This window comes from Hypanus sabinus, unplaced genomic scaffold, assembly GCF_030144855.1.
Source record: "Hypanus sabinus isolate sHypSab1 unplaced genomic scaffold, sHypSab1.hap1 scaffold_301, whole genome shotgun sequence".
Classification (NCBI taxonomy): domain Eukaryota; kingdom Metazoa; phylum Chordata; class Chondrichthyes; order Myliobatiformes; family Dasyatidae; genus Hypanus; species Hypanus sabinus.
Window position 1 is genome coordinate 294,233 of NW_026781164.1, and position 11,738 is coordinate 305,970.

The following is an 11,738-nucleotide window of genomic DNA, read 5'->3' on the forward strand; positions in this document are numbered from 1 at the left end:
AGCAGACTCTTTTGTCAGAAAGACTACGGTGGAGGAAGATTGGTTGGAGAGAGAATGAGAGTGGGTGAAGGTGTTATAGAGTGAGAGAGGGGGCAGAGGAAAGACAGAGTGGGGGAAAAGAGAGACTAGTGGAAGAGAGTCTTGCAGAGACGGGGAGATACACGAGGAGCGAAAAAGTGAAGCGCAGGAAGAAAGAGAGAGACTGGGAGAAAGTCGGGAGGGAGGGAGAGATTGAGAAGGAGCGAGTGTCATGTAAGAGACAAGGGGGGGGATAAGGGTAGAAGGAGAGTGACGAGGAAAGAAAAGGAAGCGTGAAGGAAGTATGATTGGCGATGACAGACTGATAGGGTTGGAGATGCCAGGGTTCAGTCTCAAGTGTGCGGACGCTGTGTCGTCCCGTATCTTGCCCCGTCTCACTGTGAAACTGTGAGAAGTATCACTTTGTTGAACGTATTTCAAACAACCTTAATGTGTTCGACTTTTATACCATATGCGGAACTAATTGTGTAAAATTAGTTAACACCGACAACACCGTCGGCAGTAGTCATGTTGACTAAAACAGTGGTGAACACCATCGGCAGGACCTTTCAAAACATCCCGTCTTCTCCGAACACAATTTTAAATTAGACTAATCCTATCTGCTCGCACCAAGTTCATTTCATTCTATTCTCAGCTTCTCTGTCAAAACAAACAACACCTCCTTCTAAACAGTACCAGCAAGCTGAAAAAGAATCTTTTCTCCGACCCCATCCCCGGAAGCTTGAAAGTACATAGATCCTTTGATTGGCTGCAGTAATGAAATTAACAACAATATCATCCACCATGGCTAGGATAAATTGGTGATTTAAGACTTTGTGTTTAAGTCACAGTTTCCACTGGAGAGGTAATTTCCAATCCCGTCCATGACAATTCATCATACTGCCTCCCTTTCGTTCTTTGTTTTCTTCATTTTTCACCCAGTACGGCTGAAGGGAAGTTTCTGTCATTGAGCAAATATCCCCAGTCTGTTGTCTTTCACGATTTTCTCCTTTCCCCTCGGCTGTCAGAAAGATATGTTTCATCCTTTACACACTCTCTCTCATTCTAGCTCCATACCAGTTTTTACCCAAACAGCAATGTGGTGATGGCATCGGCGATAGCAATCATAGTCGACGTGAAGTGGGGCCATGTGGATGACAGATTGTACATTTTGAATGGGAATCCTCTTGTGAGTTTCGACTTAGAAGCACCGAAAAGGGATAAATTTTGATAGTAAATTCGGGAGGTGACGTGACATGCGTTGGAAGGTCACGTGACGGAACAATGTTTGTCAGTGAAAGGATAATCAAAATAACTCAGCCGAATGTGAGACGAACTTGCGAAACACGCCCAACATGCTGGAGGAACTCGGTGGGCCAGGCAGCATCTCTGGAAAAGAGTACAGTCCACGTGTGAAAATTCATCCTCTTGTCAGTTCTTATTGTGTGCCATTTATCAAACGTCTCCTCTGTTCATGGAGCAAATACTTCTGTAAGCCCGCCTGGAATAATTCTAATTATCCAAAGTCCAACAGCATCAGCACCCTGTGCAAGAAAAATATTCTCGGAATTGAGTTTTCAACAAGCGTCCCTTGTTTGGGACCTTTCCATTGGCAAACGCATTCTGATGTGCAATATATCAGAGTCAGTTATATTCTTATTGTGACTGAATCAAGTAACGAATACTCTTGGAATCTCAAAGGAATACGGGCCCAACATATTTGGACATCAGGCTCTCCCCTCTACAATGGAAAGAACAATGGGTTTTCTACCAATTAACTTCAAATGGCTTCGGAGTTCAGTTGTGACGCTATCTGCGAATGCAGGCTTGTTGGTCTAGTGGTATGATTCTCGCTTCGGGTGAAAAAGCATATGCGAGTTTAAATCCCCGACGAGCCACGTTATTGGATATTATCCGCGATTTGCTTCACTATCTTTTTGCATTGACACACGAGATAATTCGCTGTATCAAACAGAAACACTGAAGAAGGAATTGCAAATAGTTTTCAAGGCAGGTAAGTTTGAGGTGTCACATTTTGGAATGCCAAACCAGCTGAGAGTTTATTCTGTGAGGGTTTGAGCACCGGGGTGTGCAAATCAGCAGGGAGAGAGAGTCGGAGAAGGGCATAGTTTGCTGAAACTCGTCTCATGTGCAGAGAGACTGTGGGAAAGGTGTTCGGCGCGCTGGCCTCAGGAGGTCAGTGTAGGAGTTGGGAGACTGTGTTGCTGTCACACTCTGTTGTGCAAATACGTGTAAAATGGAAACAGCGCAGCAGTCTTTGGAAAACGATGGGTCTACATGTTGATGAGCGATGTCGACATTAATGTGGAAGAACAAGAAACTGTCAAGTGAACTTTCGTAGTTTTACCACTTTCGTTTTCCGACCAGAACACAAGTGCCTCTAACTTGCATAGAATATCGGCTTATACACTTCATCGGGTTGCGAATCGGTGCGGGCAGAAATTAGGTGACAAGCGAAACTGCTCACTCCGGTCACATTGTTGTGCCAAACGCTTGGGATTTCGAGAGCTGGAATCTTCCCACTGAACTGATTTTCTGCTGATCCGGATTGAGAGTCTCAGTTCCGAACTACACCAGCATCTGTCTTACGGATGTGACTTACTTCAGAATCAGAATCAGATTCTGGTTTAATATCTCGGACAGATGTCGAGAAATCTGTTAAATTAGCGGCAGCAGTGCAATCATGAAAATTCAATTAGAGTAAATAAACATACACAATAAATTGTTAAATTAAAAATAAGGACAAACAGATAAAAGAGTGATGCAGTGTTCATAGGTTCAATATCCATTTAGGCATTGGATGGCAGAGGGGAAGAATTGTTTTCTGAATCGCTGATTGTGTGGCTTTAGGCTTCTGTACCTCCTTCTCGACGGTAACAGTGAGAAGAGGAAGGTCCTGGGTGATGAATTCCTTAATGACGGTCGCCGCCTCTCTGAGTCACCGCTACATGAAGATGTCCTGGACACAACGGAGGCTTGTCCCCAGGACGGAGCTGACTAATTTCATAACTTACTGCCAGTCTCTCCGCTGACTGTTCGGGGCAGCAATGAAGATCCTCCACCCCTGTCAGTTGGCAGCGTTTAGGGATTCATTCATCGTGTCAGTAGCGTACTCTCGGTTTGCCCAATTCCCTGCCGAGTTCCGGGTAGTGATTTGTTGCCACGGGCGGCAGTGGAGGCCGGGTCACTGGGTGTATTTAAGGCAGAGATTGATAGGTTTCTGAGTAGTTAGGGCATCAAAGGTTATGGTCAGAAAGCGGGAGAATGGGACTAAAGGGGAGATTGGATCAGCTCATAATGAAATGGCGGAGCAACCTCGATGAGCCGAATGGCCGACATCTGCTCCTTTGTCTTATGGTCTTATGGTCTTCTAGGTTCCTTCAGGTTCCTGGGCGTCGACAACTCCGCGGTTGCATCCTGGTCCCAACATGCTGACGCGATTACTGTGCAGACTTCATAATTGTTCATTAATGCGATTTAGAGTGCTGTCGAAGAATCAGATACATTTTTGTGGGCGTACGTGGACAGCATTGTGAGTCGTTGCCTCACAGTCTAGTGTGGGGCGGGGATCCAACGGGTAGGATCGAAAGAATAGGCAGAGTGCTGTAGTGACGGGCACGCCTTGCCAATATCGAGGACATGTTCTCAATATGGTGCCAAAAGAAGGCTGGGTGCATTATTCAGGGCCGTCACCAGACCAAACATGCCCTCTACAGATTTCTACCCATGCGAGTGGGGAGTGGGGGTGTGGCGTGGGGCGGTGGATGTAGAGGAGTCTGAAAATAGAAAATCACATTTTTATTAAAAGCCGCTTTTTCTGCTCAGCTTAGTCATTTCTCAACACATGAACACATGAACTCTCCCTAACAATTCCCTTTTTAAATTTCTATTTATTTTATTTATTGTAATTTATAGTGATGTACAGAAAATTTAAAAAAACAATCATAAGTGAGAGTTAACATAGGATCAGGGAATGGGAGTTATATACAGGCCTCTAGCAGTCGAATTTGCGTACAAATAACAATGGGAGATGCACAAGGCATGTGAAAATGGCAACATTACGATGGTCATTGTCGGATCTCAACATGCAGGTAGTTTGGGAATGCCTACTGAATAGTTTTTTAGAGTACATTGTGGTTGAGCCCATTAGGAAAAGGCAGTTGTGGATTGTGTGTTGTGTTGTGCTTTGACCAGGTAGATTAGTATACAGGAATGCTTCAGAGGCAGTGATTGTAATGTGATCGATTTTATCCTGCAGTCTGAGAGCGAGAATCTAAAATTAGACGAATGAGTATTCCATGCAGTAAGTGGAACTGCAGTGGCACGAGTGAGGAGAATAGAAAGGTGCAAACGGTTAATATTATTCTCAAAGCCTGCATGTCCAATACAACTCTGATGTTTGTCTGCTCCGGACAACAACTGAATACAAACAGGCCATGGGTGTTGATGCAAGGATAGACATCAACCCTGGCACGAAAAAGGAAATGAAACAAATCTCACAAACCCCAAACTGTCTCCTCCCCCGCAGCAAAAAAAAAAAAAATATAGCGACAATAGCAGTCCCCCAAAACATCACTGGCAGAAAAAAAGTCAGGGACGATAACAATCCTCGACCCCGTCACTCGCATGGAAACACAATAGCAATAACAGCTCCCGACTACGTCATTCGCAGAGAAAAAAGTCAGGGACGATAACAGTCCTGGACCCTGTCACTCGCAGTAAACAACAGCGACCAAAGTCTAGGGCTGGCCAGGTCGATTGGAAAGGAGAACGAGCAGGGTTAACGGCAGATCCAGCAGGGCTGGTGTTCTAGGGGCATTTGGAAAGACGCAGGTTAGATGCATCACAAATAAGAATAAATATTCGATAGGGAGGATGAGGCAACAGTGGCTGATACTGGAAAGTAAAGGCACAATAAAGGCAAAAGTCAGGGCTTATAATATAGCAAGCATTAGTGGGAAGCCAAAGGTTTGGGATGCTTTCAAAATAAAAAGAAAGCAAATAAAATTTGATGAGAGGAAAAAATAAATGGCTAATTATAGAGAAAATACCATTTTTTCAGACATATGAAGAATAAAAGGGATGCGGAATGGGTATCAGAAAACTGGAAAATGACGCGGAAGAAGCAGTAATGGGGGGCGGGGGAAGAAAAGGGACGAACTGAATGAATATTTTGCGCCAGGCTGCTCTGTGGAAGACACCAGCATAATGGCATCGATGAACACGTGTCAGAGGGCATCAGTGAGGGTGGATGTTATCACCTGGAGAAGGTGCCTGTGAAGCTGAAAGCTCTGAAGCTGTATGTCAACGGGACCAGTTGGACCACACCCTAGGGTTCTAAAAGTGGGAACTGAAGATTCTCGAGGCAATATTAGTTTCCCTTCATGTATCATTACATTCTAGAATAGATCCTGATGGTTGGAAAATTGGGATTGTCACTCCACTCTGAAAGAAGGAAGGGAGGTTAAAGAAAAGAAAATATAAGAAAGGTAGCCTGACTTCAACGTGTTCAAAAACTCAAAAGATTAAAACACATTTAAGATCAAAGACAGTTGAGGAGAATGGGAGGATTTGTCAAATAGATCGTCGTGTGGTACGGTGATGCACATTCGAAGGAAGGATACGGTGGGATACAAAGATTTGGGCACCGATGCTCAAAATTTCTGTTACTGTCAACAGCTAAGCGAGTAAAAGATGACCTGATTTCCAAAAGGCATAAAGTTAAAGATAACACATTTCTTTAATATTTTAAACAAGATTACTTTTTTATTTCCACCTTTTAAAGTTTCAAAATAAGAAAAAAAGGAAAAGGGGCCGAAGCAAAGGGTTGGGCCACCTGCGTGGCCAGTACTTAGTAACACCCCCTTTGGCAAGTATCACACCTTGTAAAGGCTTTCTGTAGCCAGCTAAGAGTCTTTCAATTTTTGTTTGGAGGATATGTGTCCATTCTTCCTTGCAAAAGGCTTCTCGCTCTGTGAGATGCTTGGGCCATCTTGCCTGCACCGCTCTTTTGAGGTCTGTCCACAGACTTTTGATGATGTTTAAGTCAGGGGATCGTGAGGGCCATGGCAAAATCTTCAGCTTGTACCTCTTGAGGTAGACCTTTGTGGATTTTGAGGTGTGTTTAGGATCATTATCCTGTTGTAGAAGCCATCCTCTTTTCATCTTCAGCTTTTTTACAGAATTTGTTAGTATTTAATTGAATTTATTCTTTCCTCTTACCAGCCAAATGTTCCCTGTGCCACTGGCTGCAAGACAAGCCCAAAGCATGATCGATTCACCATTTCCGTTACCGAAAATAAATCAAGTACAACGCTCACTTCAGGTGCAGTGCTACGGTAGGTACTGAATATTGATGGAGCTGCGATGGCCGAGTGGTTAAGGCTTTGGACTTGAAATTCAGTGGGGATTCCCCGCCAGGTTCGAACCCTGCTTGCAGCGCAGCAATAAAATTTAACACGCTGGATGCTATCTGAGTGCTGCCCCCAAATGTGTTCAGTTGACAATCTGCAGTTGCCTTGAAAAATACCTGATCCACCCATCGGCTCGCCATCTCTGTTTCGTGAACAGTTTCCTTTGACAGTCTCACCGCAACCGATCATCCTTTTTTTTAAATCCCAACGAAGTACATGACCTCACACATTCCTGCTTTCCTGTTTATTCAAAATAAACACTTTTGTCCAGTTTGTGCCCTCACTGAACGAACCAATTGCAGCCTAAATATTCTCATTGCAACCCGTTGTCCGGCTACGTCGCGTCATCAGCCTCACACAGTAAGCACAGCTCATAAATGAGGGGCGATAATAGACCGTCACGACACTGCCGATGAAAATTCTTCCAATCTGCAAAGGAGCAACGTCGACACAGATGGCACCGGATATCAGGGAAGACCTTGGGAGTCTAAGGTTATGAAACAGAAACACACATTCAGCGGTTCAGGAACAGCTTCTGCAATCAGAATCACGAATGGACTATGAAGCTTAGAACACTACCTCACTTTATTGATATACAGTTTTTCTGTTTCTACGTATTTATCATAATCTATTCAATATAGAAAATTGATTTACTCATGTAATTATTATTATGTTTTATTTAATTTGTTGTTATTATTATTATTATTTTCTCTCTCTGTTAGATTATGTATTGCATTGAATTGCTGCAGCTAAGTTAGCAAATTTCCCGTCACGTGCCGGTGATAATAACCCTGATTCTGATTCTCTGTTCAACGCGGTACTTTAACGATTCGATTTTCACTAACGACATGGATTTCGAGGTACTGATTTCTGGTACCGTATCCAGCACAGATCTGGAACCGGTAACACGTTCTTCAATAAATCCTGTTCCTTCGGCTGAGGAGTTTCGAGGATTTGTGGAGTTGACATCCCATATTTCTGTCAGTTCAATTCTCGCAGCATTTTTAGCTGAGAATATGTACCAGATTAGGAGGTCCTGATTCAGTACTTCAACGCAAAACATTGAAAATTTCTCCCACCACACACCCCTCACTGGTGTGTGGTGTCGACGTCTTGAGTTTTTACTACACGAAAATAACTGACAGTGACTCAATTCATCTGTATCTGGTGAGGGATGTAACCGAGGGGATCATGCATTATACGCAATTGGTGATTACGTCAAAGTGAACTCAAATTTATATTTATGCGCACATCTATGTGTACACACAAGCGCAATGAAACATACACTTGCTGATGGGTATGGACAGGTGGAAACTAGCCAAATCAACATGCCAATACAGACTTTTTCGCTACGATATTTTCACTTTGCAACCGAGTGTCTAACAATAGATTCTGAGTAGAAACAGGGCGATTGATGCCGGTCTGTTCTACAACTGTACGGATGCAGAGCTCCCCGTTTCGTTCACCAACGTACTTCCTTAAGTTAGACAGCGGACGATTTATCGCACTGAGCAGAATCCTTGCGTCCAAATCAGACAACAACGCACACAAAATTTGTGTCTGTTGTTGTTTGAATTTCCAGCTTCTGCAGATTTCCTCGTGTTTGCTATCTAAATCAGAACTAACTTTGGAATTTTAAGAATTAATGGCACTAATTTAATGTTAATTGCCTTTATAATTGAAGAAACTGGGAGAATGGCATCAATAAGTATAACGTGCTCTTGCTCCCTCTGTTAAAGGGCAATGTGTAAACGCATGAACCATTTCTCCTCCTCAGTACAAACGGTGATAATACTTACGAGTCCTGCAGCGTTCGTGTTTAAGTGAAATATCCACTTCGGTTTGTCGGTGAGGTGAGTTACTCTGGTGGTCAAAAAAACACTGGGAGGAAAACAGTGCCGAAAGTGAACATGAAATTGATAAATTGCCGTCAACTCTCTCTCTCTAACTGCCTTTCAAATCTCCCTTGTTCTGTCTACGATGTGACTCTCTACCCTGCCTCACTTCCATGTTCCTCTCTCTCTAACAAACCCATACACACATTCTCCCTCTCCCTCTCCCTCTCCCTCCTCTCTCTCTCTCTCTCTCTCTCTCTCTCTCCCTCTCCCTCTCACTCTCCCTCCCCCTCCCCCTCTCCCTCTCCCCCTCCCTCCCTCTCTCTCTCTCTCTCCTCTCTCTCTCTCTCTCTCTCTCTCTCTCTCTCTCTCTCTCTCTCTCTCTCTCTCTCTCTCTCTCTCTCTCTCTCTCTCTCTCTCTCTCTCTCTCTCTCTCTCTCTCTTTCTCTCATTCTCTCTCCACATCTCACTCCCTCACTCCCACACTTACCTCACAAGTTGAAGCGAACGCTTAGCTGTCAATATTCGTGTTCAGTGAAAGGACTGCGTGAATGCAGTTGGACGTTTATAGATTTTCCTTTACAAGACAGCTCGGGTGGAGCGCAGGGGAGTGGGTGTAAACTGGTGCTGAAATGTCGGGGCGAACAGGTATAATGACATGAAGGAGCAGCAATTTTTTAAACAAATCTGCTCCTGGACTTTGTTTCAGTGCTCCGTTATGACACGACCACCATGTGAAATTTCGGTTAACTGAAAACACTTGAATTGTCAACTTATAAAAATATTTCCATATACAATAAGATATGTTGTTCAGCCGCGGCTGGAAGAGGGGATTGAGATTGTGACTGATTCGTCGAAGTGGGCAGCACCGTCTCTGAATGCGAAAAGCTTTTGCTGTTTCATATCACTCACTGTACAGACTCCCCATTGCTCTCTTGTCTAGCGAGCGACCCGGCCTATTGCCATAGACAAATCGGTTCGCTGACCTTCCGTCAAATCAACCTCGCCAATTGTCACTGACGCGGTGTCATGGTCCGACATCAACCAATCCCGGCAAACTATTTGCAACTACCTAGCTCCCATTCGTGTATGCAGATGTCAATCCAATGTGTTATCCAATTGCGGAAAGGGTTTCACCCAAGAGTTGTTCCCTCCCACAGACTCTGACTGCTTCTGCCTCCCCAAAGTCCGGTCAATACTAAGCAAAACTCAGAACAATGTCCCATTATACAGCTTTCATATCCATATGCTTCAGATCGAAACCGGGGACGCTGTCAGGGAGTTGAAATAAAGGCGGGCGACAGGAGTTTATCTCTTCTCACCTGGGGAGACGGTAGAAGATTTGGTGGAGGACACTGGCCGACTTTTGTCCGGCAGCTGCGGTATGGGGGTGGGGGGAGTATTGAGAAAAAGTCCGGGCCAGCCTGATCTTATTGAATGCCAGGGCTGGCTGAAGATGACTATAGACTCGCCCTTCTTTCTGTTGTCTGTCTGTTTAAAGAAAAGGAATAAACAGGCCTTTTTTGGGTCTGCATGCTACCCCGTGGATATAATAGTTCGCAATCTATGTTATCAGTTTGCCTGATGAATCATTTCCAAGTCTGAAATTGGCACAAGATTTATATCTACCGTTTATTCATGATGCAGAATTGTACAATTTATGTTTTGCGTACTGTCTGTCTTTTCGTGCCTGTAATGAAGCTGCAAGTCTTTCATTGTACCTGTCCCTCACCGTCCCTGTGCACACGGCAATAAACCCGACTGGACCTGACAATACTCACTGAGATTTGAGCAGTGATGACCCCGGGCAGATGAGTCAAGGAGATGTCGGCAAACTGAGTGAGTAGGACCAGAGTCCAATATGGGAAATGTATGGTCACCCTCTTCTACAGAGAGACAGCGTCTCTGAGTGGATTGAGGTGCAGTGAGGAGTGAAGAAGATCAAACCTACATTGTATCGATTGCAGGGTGTTGTCTGTAAGACCTCGCACAGTTATTTCCAACTTTATTGAGACTGCACCTGCGATATTTCTTTTTCAAAGTCATGTTTTCATTGTCTAACAAGTGTCATACAGAACAAATAACAAATCGCTGCAGAAACAGTGTATAGCGGGTCAGGCAGCATTTGCAGACGGAAAGAGGTAGTACACACATTAGAAAACAGTAGAATGTGGCTGAGAGGAAATGTCGAAGCAAACCCGATGGGCCAGACGGCCCAATTCTGCTCCTATATTTTGTGGGTTTATGGCGCTGAATCAGGCGGATGCAGGTTAAACACAGACAGGAATGGGGTTGTTGTGGAAGCAATGAACACACAAAATAATTTAAAATCAACACATTAATTTACAGCAGGAAATGTTTTCATTCCCTAACCGGGAATCGAACCCGGGCCGCGGCGGTGAGAGCGCCGAATCCTAACTACTAGACAACCAGGGAAGCTGATGAAGCGCTGATCAGAGCAACATACACTATCAAATCAGAAAAATGCAAAACAAAGTCAATGGATAAATAATAATAATGAATGAATGTGATAAATATTGTCACGAATCTACTGCTCAGCACTTTGCATACCGCGTATTCACCCAGTGCTTCCGGTTAAGCAACGCTCTGGACTGTATGAATCGGTGGGAAACACTCGTTCGCCAGTGTCTTTATAAAGATGGTAACATTCATATTCTCTTATGAGCCCTGGGTCATTTTTGTTTCTGTCTATCGCCTCGAAACAATTCAGTAGTCGGCCCTCCGATTCCCGCGATATTGTTGGCGATACATCTGGAGTCTTGTTCCTCACCCTCTGCCTGGATGGAGGTAGGAGAAAGAAAACCAGACGTTCAGAATGCCCGAAATATGGTCTGGGGGTGGAATGGTAGGCTTTCCTGATCGTGCCCTAACAGTGGTCGAGTGTGCGAGAGCCGCTGGTACTGAGGATGATGTGCTGGTGACAAATGAGCCTAGATTTCATTAAACAAGCCTGATAGAAACCCCCGCAATGATTTGAAAGTCCTCAGGGTAGGCAGTTCTTTGTTTGCTGATCGCGGCACTCAGTACATGGTTTGCTTGCTTAACATCTGCTCTGGCGGTATGTGAAGTGCCGTCCGGATCAATGAGGAGAACCTCTCGGTGAGCAGCACCGACAGAACTCAATCATTGGGTGTTGTGATTGGGGGAACAAGGGTGCGACAAGACCGCTATATACGGAGAGCATGAGGAGTTAGTCATGAAACAACACCGCTGTTCAACATCCACCATCCACCCCCACCCCCTGCACCACAATACCGTTTTATCTTCTCCGAACGGTGGATCGAGAAGCCTTCCGGCTGTTCCACCGAACTGAGCCATATCTCCATGAAACAGAGAGGACAGCAGCCCCTCATTTCCCTCCGAAACTGCAATGTTGCGCTGACGTAATGCATCTTGTTTTCAAATAATTGGCCTTTCGCGAAGAAGATGC

General features: G+C 44.6%; 1 non-coding gene across 1 annotated transcript; it reads right to left on the reverse strand.

Annotated features, from left to right (window-relative positions):
- Nucleotides 1–10,651: 10,651 nt before the first annotated feature.
- trnae-cuc (transfer RNA glutamic acid (anticodon CUC)) lies at nt 10,652–10,723 on the reverse strand. Its single transcript has one exon. It is a non-coding gene; the product is annotated as a tRNA-Glu (tRNA).
- Nucleotides 10,724–11,738: the final 1,015 nt, after the last annotated feature.